Source organism: Lineus longissimus, chromosome 18 (assembly GCF_910592395.1).
Source record: "Lineus longissimus chromosome 18, tnLinLong1.2, whole genome shotgun sequence".
NCBI lineage: Eukaryota > Metazoa > Nemertea > Pilidiophora > Heteronemertea > Lineidae > Lineus > Lineus longissimus.
In genome coordinates, this window is record NC_088325.1 from 11,337,117 (window position 1) to 11,353,088 (window position 15,972).

At 38.5% G+C, this 15,972-nt stretch overlaps 1 protein-coding gene across 2 annotated transcripts in view; it reads left to right on the forward strand.

The window, feature by feature from the left end:
- LOC135502660 (hemicentin-1-like) overlaps positions 1-15,972 on the forward strand; it is a 158,601-nt gene that overhangs the window by 42,664 nt on the left and 99,965 nt on the right. The gene's annotated exons all lie outside the window — the stretch shown is intronic.

Sequence of the window (15,972 nt, forward strand, 5' to 3'; positions counted from 1 at the left end):
GATTCAAGTGGCCATGTTTTAGATATTTTTATCAGTCACGAGCAAATGTGGCGGAGAGAATTGAGCGCATGGCAATATAACTTTCTCAGTATCTTCCTGCTGCAGGGTCCGGCAATGGTAAAATGCGACCGTAATCCATCTTGATTATCTAAATGCGTAATTTGGCCGAGAAAAGGTGTTCCATCATCCCGGGGGCTGATGCAGGAAATGCCGTGTTTTTGGCAAGATTATCTCATTCATTGAGGTTCTTGTAGTATTTGCATGCGCATATCAAAGGATCCATTAAGGTATTTTCAATTCACTGCCCATTCTTTTGTTCATTTAAGTAAGCTCATCATTATGCTCACAGCTATCACAAATTCTGCTTTACTGAAATGTCCCTCTACTCTAGATCTTGTGTCAACCTAGTTGGCCCAGATACTCGGACGCAATTTTGTCTCTAATCACAGAATAGCCAATCTGCACAGATCTGATGTTAGGGGTTTATCTAGAACGATCCATGGAGTAAAGAGCTATTGAGAAAAACACATTTCATCAGCAGATTCCGAAGGTTGCATGCTAACCCTAACCCTAACCCATTGATGTTGCTGTTCACCTACAAAGTAACATTAGGTACATGTTCATACAGTAAATGAAGGAGATAACAATGGTGGAAATAAGAAGGAGTACAAGAACAGTAACTGTGCGGCCGATAAAGGAAGAATACCAACGCAGTTGCTATCTATAATCCAGTTTCGGGACAGTTTTAGAATCTTTGGATTTAGAACTGTCACCTATAAATTCCACGATCGAGATAACCTTTTAGATTTCTCCAAGATGGACCACTGTGGTATCTTGAATCATGACCAATGGGTCATATAGTTTCCTTCTGAGTTTATGGTACTTTGGTCAGTCAAGGAAGAAATAACTGTTCAACTTGATCGAAAAAGCTCTCATTCCTGACAACATTTCTCGGACAAAGTAATGTCATTATTGTGATGAATAACGTGATAACAAAATAGTTACACGGTTTCAGATATGCTGACTTTAATTACGAGAACATCCAATGCTAAGAGCGATTTTTAAATCGCCAAGAAGACCATTTGGGTTATTGCGTAGCAATCTGATAACCAAATACGACTGTAAAGATTGTTTAATGTGATGCGGTCAAACTACATGTATTGAAAGTTTGTAAAAAACATGAATAACTGGACCATTATCAGCACCAAATACAATCACCAGTGATGTGCCACATGGCCAAATAAAACACCTTAAAAAATCTAAAGCCAATACATTTCCTTGGCAAGGCAGAGACTGTGAAAATCATCAGAAGCATGCTGTTAAATCTTTTTTAGTCTATTCATCTTGCCATTATTATAGTATTACATACTATAGCGGCAAGTCATTACTATAAATGTGTTCTTCAGAGCTATAAGATGCTACTAATATCCTTCAATGGGTATGATAATACAAAAGACGCTATTGATGTGGCAGCCTCAATTACTTTCCAGGGGAGAAGGGCTCTAATGGAAAGTCAGTTGCAAATGCAAATTATTGTTGCAAATGGTATATGATTTGGCGCAATCAGTTGCTTTAGAGGTAGAAAGTGCTGAATTAGGGGCAGCATGGTTTGATTTGTGTTGTGCAATTATGTTTGATATTTGCAGTTCCCGGTACATGTAAGCATTTTACACAAACACCATCAACTTCAAAACCTGATGCCAAAGCTATTTTGCATCAACATCGCTAAAATGTCAGGTTCGGCAACAATTCTTCAAAAAGGGGGATTACAAGATATTCTCAAAGCAAATATGTTCAACAGTAACAGACTGCCAAATTTAGTGATGATATCATTTGAAAGCACTGGAATCCCAGCTTTTCGATGAATTATGGTAAAATGAATACATCGAAACCTTTTTCAATTTGCCCCTCATGTCTGGACTATCCGTGTAAGGCAAGCATTTTTAGACAGTGGTTCAACCACTCATGATAACAAACTATAATGAATGACTGGAGTCAATAGATAACTTGAGTTGTCCCTCCTATTTATGGTACAACAACAATTTTTGCCCAATAATGATTATCCTTGACGCATTACCTCTTTATTTTTCATTGACTCACCCTGTACATGTACATGTATAATGATAAGGAAATTATAACTTTTTGAAACCCATCCTATCCCTGTTCACCAAACTGCGAAGATATCCTAGACCTACCTCAGCGCACTTGGAAAGCAGTCACACTATTCTGAATTCCCAACAGGACCAAAACAATGTATTCATTAGTCTGAACATGTAATGCATTGATCAGCCACATTACTCACGCCGAGCGGTGACACTGGCCAGGAAGAACATCGGCCAATTTGTAGTAAATACCACTTTGGGGTGTTGAGAAGCTTTTCTTATCTTACGTAGGCGAAGATGGAAGAGGGCAGAAATGTGAGATTCTTTTTGGGCTGCCAAAACCACTTAAGTTTGAGGTGAATGTTTTGATTAGAAAATTAAGCAAGTGTGTTTTTGGTATGGTCGATTTGGTTTCCGGGGACAAGGACAACCACGAGTGTGATATTTCCACTCCAAAAACCCACATGAGTGTCGTTTTAATATCCCAAAATCCATCAACTTGTTCTGCTTTTTATGAATCCTATAAGAAAATATATCATAAGAACGTTATGAGCAGGGGTGTGAAGCAGATTGAAATTCAATGATTCATGATATCAAACCGACACATGCCAAGAACTCTCCGGTTTTTATACATAAGGTATTTCTTTTTAACCATGTACAGCAATGTATGTAGGTGATCGTGACGACATCGCGCATGTATTGTAAGCATAACCTGGATACAGTTTAGAACGGCTCTTCTCGAAAGCTGACTATAGCCAACCATCACTGTATCATCGAATAAAGCCCACCATCAGCATCTTCAATTTTCACCAAAAATGCTTTCAAAATAATTTTAGTTGACTGCCTGGTACTCAAATGCATTTGAGATGACACTAACAAAGGAGTAGCATACCAAATGCTACTTAGCATTACAACATCAAGTGCGCTAGACTTCAAAATGTTATAGTTGGTCTCTTTTAACCTTAAAGCCACAGGAAGTTCTCATTGACTGCAGGAGTGAGCATGTATTTCAAATATAATTCGAATTCAATCTTCGAAATGTCAAAGTATAATGAAACCTGTCTCCAAAATGATAAGTGGCATCTAAAATGGATTACAGTCAGTCCGTGCTGGGATGTGAGTTTCATGCCATTAGTTAGAAAGTTAGACGTATTTCTTGATCAATTTTCATTGACAAAAAATGCAGTTTGGTGAGACTTTGATTGAGGCTACTATAAGTGCAAGATTGATAGGTTCACAGAGTGGGTCTAAGAATGAAAAAGAATGCAGGGATGCTTGTGGTTCGTGGGAGACCATGACTTGGAGTTAGCCTACATGTCATTTCTCTCCAAGAAGTTAAGCATATTTCTCAATAAGTTTAATTACTGAAATCACAAGCCGGTGCACTGTGACAAGGTATCAGAACAACACCAGAATACTGACTTTATTGAATGGTTAAAGTAGATTGGCAAAGTTTTCACTGACGTTGTAATGAGAAAAATATTGATGGTACATGTGTTGCATGAAGATATTTTAAGAAGCGACTGGCATGCCTGAAAAGTTTGTCCGAAATTTCTTTTTTCTGACCGGAACCGCTGGCGTAGAGTGCGTGTAACAGAGTCATATAACACGAATTGACAAGTCGTCAGGCCCGCTAATTTCACATCTACATGTAAGACAGTTAACGATATGAGCTTTCAAGCTCATGATCTTGCTAGGCTACTTACCTTCAATTATTTATATGGTCATTTCCCCTATCACTCAAAGTATACATGATTAAGTACCACTGGGAGCCGTGATGAGAAAGTTAAAAGTGGGTGAGAATATCCGTTCAGTAAGTCTATCAGTGAATGTAGGTGTTACATGTAGATACAGATAACCAATGTGTAGAATCCAGTTGTGCCATATTAATGAGGTGAACAGCCTCCCAGGTGAAAAATGGGCATTCACTTCGGTTAGAAGGCATTTCAATTGCTTTAGGAATACAAGTTTTAGCCAACGCTTAATCAAGGAAGTGGTTAAGGATTTGTGTACTGGACGGAAATACGTCTGCTGTGTCTATAATACTTCTAAAATACCACTGGGAAGTAGAGTCTCATTAGCCGCGAGTACTTCATCACTTCAGTCCTGCCAGCAAGTGGTTTTCAATTGATAAGCCTCCCCCGGGAAACCTGATGACAATAATACAAGCTTGCGAGACAGAAGCGTTGATTTATTGGGTGATGATGGCGGGGTCGTTCTATTGTTAGTCGTAATACATTCCATGAGATGTTTGGAGCTTTAGAATGTCATTGTTGTGGCATGGGCTGCTTGCATTTCAGTAAATTTCATCAGATAATTCGTAGTCAAATGATATGTTGTACTTCTCTTCACGGACACCATATGTATATGCTTCCCTTGTTTCCCTTTTTTAAGCTAGAGCCCCATCCGTTGTTACGAACTGTAACAAACTGTGTGGACGTTATGTAGCCGGTTGAACAAAGGCCTTTATAGCATGCAATAGGCCTATATGAAACTGACGCACCGAAACCGACTTAAAGGCGTCTACACATTTTCATAAAAATTCATGTCACATGTGTGAGATAGTATAGTCCATCCATAAGCATTAGTCAAGGACATTCCATTGATACCTTTCATAAATTCCAAGAGACACAAACAATATCGGTCATTGCTCTCACCATCCGACGTGAGCTGTTTACATAAATCGACCAAATAGTGGTGCATTGTGCAGTAAATAGCCATTGTGCTTATCATTTTATGAGATTGTGCCATGTCCTCAAAAATTGTCGATATAAGGTTTTTTTCTGGCAACATTCGGAACACGATTAGCTAGTCACAACATAGTTACACACAGGGCAATCTCTGGCGATTCCTTCAATGTCTTAAATCTCGCGTCTAATGTTGCTGATAACCTCGTCCCCGGGGTATATCATCCAGTAATACATCACAAAAGTGTCACCCAGTGCAGCAGTCTATAGGCAGGACTGATTGATTTGCCTCTATGCCACTTCTAGCTATCATTTATCAAATTTGCAACGTTTACATTGCCTGAGATTTCTAATGATATGAGTGTTTTCTATTGATTGTGTGTGTTTTGTTGTCATTGCTACCCTTGAACCTAGGTCATGGGATTGCATTTGTCATAAATTGAGGTAGAACTATCAAAGCCATTTGGCTGTATATGTAGTCCCTATACAATGTATCTAGGCGTAAGTTGGGGGCCAGCTTCTCGGATGATCGGTCAAAAAATAATTGGTTTCCTCGTGGAGAAAAACAATCAGAACACGAGGGTTCAAAGTAAGGGCAAGTATTGGGTTGTGTCATTGAGACTCGTCAGCTTGCTTATGGCTAATTCTGATTGCGTGACATTGGCCACCTTGATATATGAACATCATTAAGAGGAGTTGTAAAAGAGGATTCATTATTGTTGTATTTTGATTTTCTGTCTTTGTGTGGGTCATGCAAGGACAATAATTTATTGATGGTAACTTCATTTCAATGAATGATTCTCTGCAGGATTCATTGGCTGCGCGAAAAGCATGCTCACTACCAATCAATGCATTTAGATATGCTCATTTTTAGACATTTGGTAACTGCTTTTTCTACAGCTTTTTCTATGGCAGTAAAGCATACCACTGCATCTTCTTACCAGCGCCAACTATTAATCAGAGTAAATGAGAACATTTTAGTGTGTCACACGCTTACTACTTTGAATTGGAAATTCTCATAAAATATCCACACCCTGGGCTGTTATGGCCAGTTACAAGAACTGACAAATTATCTACTGCCTGCTCTGCCACCATCATGGACCATTTTTACGGTGCGTGCGGACGTGATGGAAAGTTGGCGATGTAGTCGCGTTATTTATTGCATGTTTAGTGGATTGGTCCATTAAGGGTATCTTGGTAAAGGTGAATAGATTCATGTTACGCCAGTCGACCATTGATTCCTTGGAAGACGTATGGTGATTCAATGACATTATCGTGATAGATGATGGTTACACATGGTCAGGAAATGGCCATGCTTTTTTCTCCACGAGTTGTTAGGAGGAAAAGAATCGCGACATATTGCTCATCAAACTTTCGGGGAAGTTGACTCTAGATATTCAAAGACTCACGTAGTGCCAGTGGTGAGCACATTGTGTTGTACCCCTACCACCATGACCAAGATGACTGCAAAAATTAAACCTTTCCTAAGACAATGAAACTTTTCCAAAGCCAAGTTGGGATCCAGACTGCCCTGTCTATACTGGGTGCAGGCCTAGTGTACGCTACACTTCAAAAAACCTTCAAAAGGGTCAATTGTTTTCAAGCAAAAGCAGTGCACAGAGAGGTGGCAGAAGTTGTGTCAATCTAACATGTCTAAATGTATCAGTGCATTTACCCTGGCATCTGTGATCCAGCCATAGTCGACAACTATGTCACTAAAATATTCTGATCTGCATTATAAATGAAATTTTGAGGGGACTGTTATGGTGTGGAGTACCAATTTTAAACAAAAATGGAGACAACTTGGTGCAATATTGCATTTTTATTGCATTTTTATTGCATTATTTGCATCTCCAAAATACTCTTTTTGGTCTGTACCCAGATACAAGTACAAGCCTAATAGTTCAAGTACAGGTCAAGATGATTGAACCTTAGTTTGGTCATGTTAAATTGCAGTACTGCCATTGACTGCTGGCAGTTACCCATATCACTTGGTTCAGCTGAGAAATCACTTGATGAAAGCGCATTTTGATGATTAGTTTTAGTTTACTTCTTACAATTTGATCAAGAATTGTGAGTAATTTGTGACCTGCTCTAGCAAAACAAGGCACTTGAGGTCAAGTGCAGATATTGAAATAATCACGGCAATGTCTTCTAGCAAGACAACAAGTCTATTGACATCTGACTGAAATAGTTGGATGAACCGTCAAGCCTGCAGCACATGGATGTGACAATGACATGTATGTGAATGTGGGTGGATTCAGGGAACAAGTAAATAATTACTTTAAAATGGAAATTATATCTTGCAGTCAAGGGGTGATATGAATAAAGACTAGCAAATGCTTTTTATCTAAAACTCATGTACATTTACACCAGGCCTTTCTGTACAAATTCGAAGTAAAAGCACTTGCTAATTTTTATTCATATCACCCAATAAGTCGGTTTAGCATTGTTACTAACCCTTTCAGAGTAAAACCAATAATTCATAATGGCAGCCGCAGATACGATTTTGATAAGAAGCATGATATTTTGATAGAAATGTTTGTCTTGTTGATACAAATGAACCATGTCAAATGTGACATAAACTGCTTTGGTGAAGATGCTGTTTTCAATTGCTTCTTCCTTCATATTGATGTTTATGATATATCGTTGGGTCAACCATCACTAGTTCTGTTGGTGTTTAAATTCGATTGACCTGACAACAGTTAAACCTTGCAAGTCACATCTAGATGAGAATGTAATTGGAAATTCTAGCCATCTCTTCTCTATGATTACTGTTTCGTGCATGCGAGAAATATTTCATCCAGACTGTCATATAATAATGAATAAATCAGGAAATAAATCAGAACTTCCTTTTTGAAATCGTAAAAACCCATTTGAGTCCGTCTCAACTCATAATGCATTATCCGACAATAGCATGATTAATCAACTGAAAATATCCATGTTCAATTTTCTCCTCAGTAACTTTTTTTGTATTAATGTATGGAAGCATTGCTGCCGTGAATATCAATATGGCTGCAAGATTTGTTTCCCCTCAGGCAAAAGTCTAATTCTTAAATGTAGTCGTAAATATGAAGGAAAGAGAGAAAAAAATAAAAAAGTGAAAAACATACACTTTTTTCTCATGTTTGCTTTCTTTTAGAAATTGATTGTCATACAAACTTCTCGTACTGTTTTAAAGCTGTCTTGCGACTCTTGAAGTCATAGTAAAATTTGTGAAACATATAAGGTGATTGTTAATTGTTTTCTTATTAGGTAACTCATCTTTAGATTCCCAAAATAAAAACATGAACTAATGAAGTATTCTGAAGTTAATAACTCAATCAATTCTCAGGTGACTAACAAGCGTGATATATCATTTTAAAGGCAGTTTTGTGCACAATCAGCCCATGAACATGTTCTGAAAATTTCGATGATGAAAGAGTTGTCTCAACCAAATGCCAAGTATAATAATCTTAACATGTGATTAATTTTTAACTAGCCATTACATGGTCAGGCATAAACTAGTAAAGAAATGTTTGTAACGTAATCTTGAAGGTTGGGCGTTCCTTCAGGCGCATTTCTTTCAAATTCGAAATTAGGCAGTAGTCAGTGTAAACCCATTGACCCTGAACACACACAAACACTAAGGGATATCTGCCAGATAATGTAGGGTCAAGTAATGGACAAACACATGCAGTCTATCTATCAGATCCTTGTCGAGAAGAAAACTAAATAATGTTGAATACCTGTTAAAACTTTCCATCATTTTCAATAGAGAGGTACATGTACTTTACAATCAGTGAAAACCTCGAACATAAATGTAAAAGCATCCGGTGGCTGCTGTGGCCCTGGGAGTAGCGATCTCTAACTGCTGCCTTAGACATCAGGAATATGACCACGAGCTGGAATCAACCTGTCGATAATTTTATCCCGCATTTTCACACCCTTTTGTCTCCAGAGGCTGATGAAATAACGCATGTATAATCACAGTAAATTGGATGATTGTCTGTGCCCCAAGGCCAACTCTTGTGACAGCATCTGTGTCCTAATCAGCCATTCCGTCTCCTAGGGTCAATAGATCATATCTATTCATGAGAATTGAAAATATGTCGGTATCATTGCCTTCGGGTGAAGAGGGTCCGCCTAATGTTGTTTAGTTAGGAGTATGATGAATGGGATTTTTTAACGACTATCGAAATTTGAAAATGCCCTGTGCATGTTTCCAATAAGTAAGGCTGACCTCAAAATGTCAATGTCATGTAGTATTGAGAATGATTAAAGCATGATTTTAATTGGGTTCGATGCAAGTGGTGACATCTGGTATTTTCAAAACCTAACAATCTTGGTGGCCCATGGTATGGTTTGTCAATTCCTGTGCTCTCCCTTTAAGTATTTTTAAGTCTGTAGTGTCTAGATTCACAGTAGCAAATTTTCATTGATTTGATAATTGAATGTTGTCAGTTTTTTTTGTTTTGAATGGAAGTGGCTGTACTCGCTCTCCTTCAATATTTCATCAAATCTGCAACCAACAGCATCTTTTTGTAAGAAAATTGCCCGGAACAACTCTAACTCTGACTAAAGAATCGTACATTCTAGAGTTATGAGGCCTCACTACATCCAGAAATTACGAAATTCAATTGGGTACATTGCACGAGAAACGATAGAAACAATCTAATTTTCTATCTCCGTGGTTACTATCTGAAACTTGTGCAATCTGTGGCTGACTTTGATTTAATCAGCAGAAAATTGCCAAATGAGATAAAAAGATTTGTCTCACTTCAGTGATGACACTTTCACTCGGTGTTTTCATACCGTCGCTGTGTTTGTTGATTGAGTCTTGTGTGTTATACTGGAATGGAATGCATGGCTATTTTGCCAATCTTCTGGTACCCTAATGCGGAACACATTCATGAAATGAAAAGTGGATGTGCTTTTCTATGCTAAAAGAGTAAATATTGGTACTACACTTCTTTTCATTTCTGTAGTCTAGGTGAGGATTTATAACTACCCCAAATGCAGCTTTTCTCTTTATTACATTGCTATATTCAGCTATCCTTTTCCAATAAATCCATTCAATGTGCTAATTCATATCAAAGTAAAACCTAATTTATTAACACTGACTTGAATTGAATCTTTTCACAAATTATTGTTGCCTGTTCGAATAAATTTGTCTGTAATGAAGTTGATTGCAGCAAATGGAATGGTTACAACTTTTTTTTGTTGAGTGTGAACTTCAAAAGAAATGCGTTAGATTCAATTTCAAATTGACAACACTGGGAATTGCAGTGAAAAATAATGATGCTGGGGTCGATTGCGGCGACTTGTTGAGTTATCATTCTACAATTGAAAGTTGTCGAATTCATCATCAAAAATAATGATACAAGTCCTCGTTGATGAATGATGCAAGGAATTTTGATGCATTTTCGCGTAGAACTGAAGTGGAACTAGAATTGAGTAAAACTAATTGACAAATTCATTCTCAGTCAGATGGTTAGGATTCATATTTCTTAAAATTCATTTTTTCGCTTCCAAGGGATTATCAGATCGAACGTTAATGACCGATTGAAACAGGAGAAAAACAAAGATATTGCTGCCCACGCCAGCTTGCAGAGTAAATTGTAGAGCACTGTACCTTGAACGTTTGTTCTCTCCTTTCTCCATATTTTTTCTTGGCTGGGAACTGTCTTCAAAAGAATCAGATCAAATCAAACACATTTTGAAATTAGTCGAAAAATACACTCGCACTGCCATCTGATTTTGACGTCAAACGAGATCTTCAACTGGCTAAGAGAATATTCTGTTTCATACACTAAACTTAACCAATTCTTCATCTGTATAACATGACTTGCAGCATCATTAAAATTGTCAGATACTTTGGAATTTTACTCATCTCATTCAATCATAATTCCAGCAGAGCCAATTAGCATCACCTGGCCACTGTGCTTAACCACTATAATCTTATTTTAAAACCAACCTGTATATTGCTTAGAAGGAAATTATGAAAGCAATTGACAAATCCGTATCCCGAGTGTGAGACGATGAATATGAATAGAGTAGCTAATGTTGAGTATGTTGACATAAAACCCACTAGACTACAGTCTGATCAGTTGATCAGCCTAAGAAAACATTCCTATAGATATGTGCGGCGATCATTGATGTTATTATTTGATTAGGGGACACTTGATATTATACTTGGTGTGTGGGCTTCATATCAAGTTCTGGCCCTTGGAAATAGATGCAGCTGATATAATTTAGTCTATAGCTTGTCAAAGTGTCCTTTGACCATCGTTAAAGGTCATTGACAGTTGGACATTGATAACATTGAAACCAATGTCATGTATATCCTTGAGATGATACTGCCCCTAGAGAAGGTGTGGACCTTTCATGCAACATCAGAGAATGAATCAGAGATTTTAACCAACTCCGATATCACCTACACTGCCATCTTCTCGTTTTATTCCTTAAAGTTGAGGACTCAAAATATGGCCGATTGGTTCAGCACTTAACCACCATGTTAGGTTGTTTCCTTGAATATTTTTTTAGGGTGGGCATTAAAGAGGGACAAGTAAAGTAGTTCTACTCAAGTTCGCTGGATTTGAGGTAGCCGGAAACTACCAAGGATCATGTGATCAGATTGATGTGTATGATCAAGTTCACTGAGCAACATACAGCAATCCACCAGTGGCAGTGATGAACCATTCCTAAAATCAAGTCAGTTGGCGCAGAGTGCGAATAAAGACGAAGGCAAGCGTGTCCTAATATATCGCAGACTGCAGCATGCTACCATAAGTAGCCAAGAAATCTCACCCGGGTCAAATCAATACACAGCGTTCAGCAAATGTGCTGAGATAACTTCGCTTCATTAGCGCAGCCAACTCGATAAACCAACTCATGTCGGATATTTACGCTTCACCAACCAAGGTTCGTAATGTGGATAAAAAAATCTGGTCATTTGGTTCTAAGTTTTGATCTGAATTCGATACTTCCCCAATTTGAGAATGCAAAAATTTCTCTCGTGTTAAGGGTAACGCCGTACTAATAAACGTTCATTTCTTGCCTGAATATACTATATCTATCCTACACCTGGCATAGATAGTTTGATGGTAAATCTTCAAAGCAGAAAGGAGTCTGAAATATAATGCTGTTGGCTGATACTACTGATGGCCCATTCTGCTAACCCCAAAAGCCCTCCTCCGAGATGTCCACAGAGGAGTTCACTCCTGTCAAGATTGTCTGATGTGGAGGTTTTGCTCGCCAACAACCTTTGTGTGCTTAGTCGGTCCCCAAGAGATACAGCAAAATTCATTGAAATTTCAATCATAGCCTCTGTCTTTTGAAACTGATATGTTCAGAAAGGCCACACGCGTGTAATGTAGAATCACTCATTTGGACAGGTTTCGTGGGTGTGACTGCGAGTTGCTTCCATGGTCAAATGGCGTTTCAATTGCAGCTGTACATAATACATAAGACACCGAATCATTCCTCTCCAAAAAGTGTATTTTAGAATTAGCCTAAGTTCGGAAGATTAAAAATGCATTTCAGTTTGCCCAATAATGACCCGGTACTCCTCCTACCGACTTGTTAAGTCAGAGAGGCTGATGAGATGTTTTATTGAATGGGCAAATCGAAAATCGTCTCATTTATTGCTTTCGGATGAACACACGACTGACTATCCACCAGCATTTCTTCTTAACAGAAGCTGTACAGAATACTAAATAATTGATCTGTAATACTCACCATGATGAGAAATACTGGCGAAGCACATCGGAGGATGATATATTGCTAGGTGACTTAATCAAGTGATTATTGTGTCTGACTCGCTCTAACATGCTTAACAAACTTTTGTTAAATACGCATACTAGATTATTCGGAAAAAATTTGGAATTCATGTCGGTGACTTTGCCAGCCTGCAAGCAAACAAACCTATGAGAAGCTTGAACAGCTCAACTGCTCTCTGGTCATTCATTCGAAGGCATGACCTTTTCTTTATAACATGCATAAGACTCAATGTGAACCTGAAATCTGATGTCGCTACTGTCGCCAAGCAGCTAGTGATGTCTTCGTACTGAGCAAACCTCACAAAAAATCATTGAACTTAACCAACAAAACAGCAGCCTCACATCCGACAGAAGTGTTGACGCAGTATTATTTTCCTTTTAAGTAAACATTTACACGATTGATTAGTCGATAATCAGAAATTATTCCATGACACTCGGAGGTTCTCAAATGAAATTGGCACTCGTTACAAAAAAATCATACAGAGTTGTCTGCAGAGTGTGGAAAGTTTGTGTAGTGGCTGCATCAATAAATAGCAAGAATTCATAAACACGGAGCACAGACCCAAAAGGTTTCACCCCGGCAGTTACTTTCTTTGACAGTTTTCACTCCAAGCTCTGGTTTCTCGTCTCGAACCCTGGAGTGGAAGCCGAAGACAATTGGGGCCTAAGCAATTTAGATTCATTTTTGTGGAAATGAGAGCTGACCAAAAGACAGCATTCAACGTTTTGCCTGAGCTCACTCGCATCCCGCATTTTCTTCAGGCATACTGCAGCTTCAACAAAAATTTATTGGCATGAGGTGCAAAGAGAGTGGCCAGGTCTCAAGTGATGAAGTGTTAGCTAAGGTCTAGATACGATGACTTATTGGCACTCTGGAAATGCAATATAAGTTTTTGGTCATATTGGCCCAATACTAAACTGTTTGAATTGGAGTTTCATTTGATAGTCAAACTGTTGACAGTCAATTGGACTTTGAAAATGATAGACCTATACTTTAACTGGGCCACTTGACTGCACAGACAACAACCTTCATTGGCGAAACTGGTCCCAGAGACGTTCATTTGAAGTGACGAACTACTGCTTGCAGTTATATGCATGCATGTCATCGTTTGATGGTACGTGTGGATTACTTTCTTGAATGACTGTAGTTCATTCGCTATCAGCCTGACAGTTACACTTTAAAATTCAGAGAAACTCTTTGAGTTTAATTATTTAGCAGCATTTAATCCAATTTACAATGTAATGCTACACAGAATATTGGCTCAGATTGAGATACGTCTCTTAGGCGACTCAAAGGCACACAATATAATCTCGCGCCAAATCTCTGGATATCAAACCTACCAAATCTGATTACAGCCCAACACAACATGTTATAGATCAAGACTGACATGTCTATGTTTGCTTGCAGTCCCCTGGTCCACCATTTTTTTCGATTATGCCATATTTTTCCATGGAAGATGCCAGAATGTTGTGACCTAATTATCGCCAGATCGGCGGCGAGTATCAAAAGCTTGACAGATTCATTATGTTTGGATGTGATCAAAGTCTCATGTCGCCAGACTGATTACGCTTTTCTTTGTTGCGGCAGTTGTTGCGACAGTTGTTGTTTTGTTGTGTGGAGTTCAGCAAGAAATATGGCTTTATTTTTGTGCGGAGGATTTTAAGGAAGTAGAATTTACCACGGCAGTTGGGAAAGAACAGTTAAAAAATCATTGCTAATGACTTGTTTTGATCAGCACAATTTTTCTACTAATAGTTCCTGTTTCCAGGCAAGAATATTTCTATAAGATTCGTTTCATGGTGTCTTGTGTGACGAATAGGGTTTGATTTTCACCAGAATATGTCTACATGTAATAATAAAGGTAGTTCCCCAGATACGTCTTATCTCCATTGTGACACCATCGATAGGAAATGCTTCTGAGAGACCTGCGTTAAATGGAGACGAAAACACACCATATTATGCATCCACTTGATCTAATAGAGACGTCCCTTAGGAAATTGATTTTACTCTCCAGAACATGTGCAAGATGAAAAAAATCAACCGAGGATGAGAAGAAAATCATTTTCGTCTGGAGTTGATTCGGTGTATGATGGTAGGTCGTGATAGAACGTGACATCCAGTCATGGGGGTGTTCTGGTATGGTAAGAAGGGATAAGGTGTTGTAAAAAAGGTCCTGGTTGGCCCTCTTGAAGAGACAACTAGGCCATGGGATTTAGGAGGTCAATATCCCTGATTACCACCATGCGCAACCAATTGTAGTGTCACACTAATGCTGGCATCTGATAATAATTTTCGCCAGTGTTGCGAGGCAGTTTTGGACAAGCCTATAGTTACATTTCTTTCTGGTGCATTGTTTATTGCAGTTTTTAATGATTTTTAAATGATCCTGTTTGGAAGACTTTTATGTAAGAAAAAACAACATACATGTATCTCATGCCCAAGTTGTCCCTTTAAATCATGTCATGTAGTATATTTTGGAGTTTTTTAGTCTTCGAGAAATGATAGTTATTCTACAGAGACAGTAAATCGAGATTCAATCTGATGTAATGCACATAACTGCTAAAAGGGGACAGCAGTGCCAAAGAAAATGATTAGAAACATCATCAGTACATCTATGAGGCTTGCTATCCTGAAGTTGGTTTTGCTGACTAAAATTACGACGAGCAAATTACAGAGACATGGATATAGATCTTCAGGGACCAGAGGGGTGAGTGTATTTTGTTAAATCAATTAGGGAACGCGTAGCTTGCTTGATGAGTGAAACACCTTTAGGGGTTGATAACAGATCAAGACAAGTTGGCTAAGGAATTGATAGCCTGTGTTTTGCGCCTCTGATGAGAAACCATTTTGCTATCGGACAGTGCTAATACATAGAAACTGCCGATGGCATTAGTAACATGGTGTGCTGTGTCTGGAGTTAATTGGGTTCATCGCATAAAACCTTGTGGGTGGAGGTTGATGTGTCATATTTTAACCTCATATTAGGTACATATAGTTCAATAAGGGTAATATGGGTCAACCAACCCATGAGGATACTTTTTACATCCAATGTGATTGCTCAATTTTGTCTTGCCACCATAACGGGAACAAAATTACGCAATTGTCTTCTTTTTTTGCAGAAAGTCATCATCATTATCATCGTCGTCGTCGTCGTCGTCGTCGTCGTCGTCGTCGTCGTCGTCGTCGTAGTGTGTGTGATGTGTAGCGGAAAAAATGGATGTATTTTTGAATATCGGCATTCATTCTGCTGTGTATCGGAAACCTGAAATTACCGGAGGTCTAAGGAGATGGTGCTTTCATTGCACAGAGATGTTGCAGTCAATGTCAACAGCAAAACCGCAGGTTGATTATCGGCCTGCCCGATATCGCCAAGTGTAATTGCGTATGCGTTTCAGTCTTTGTATAATTTGACACATCTACAT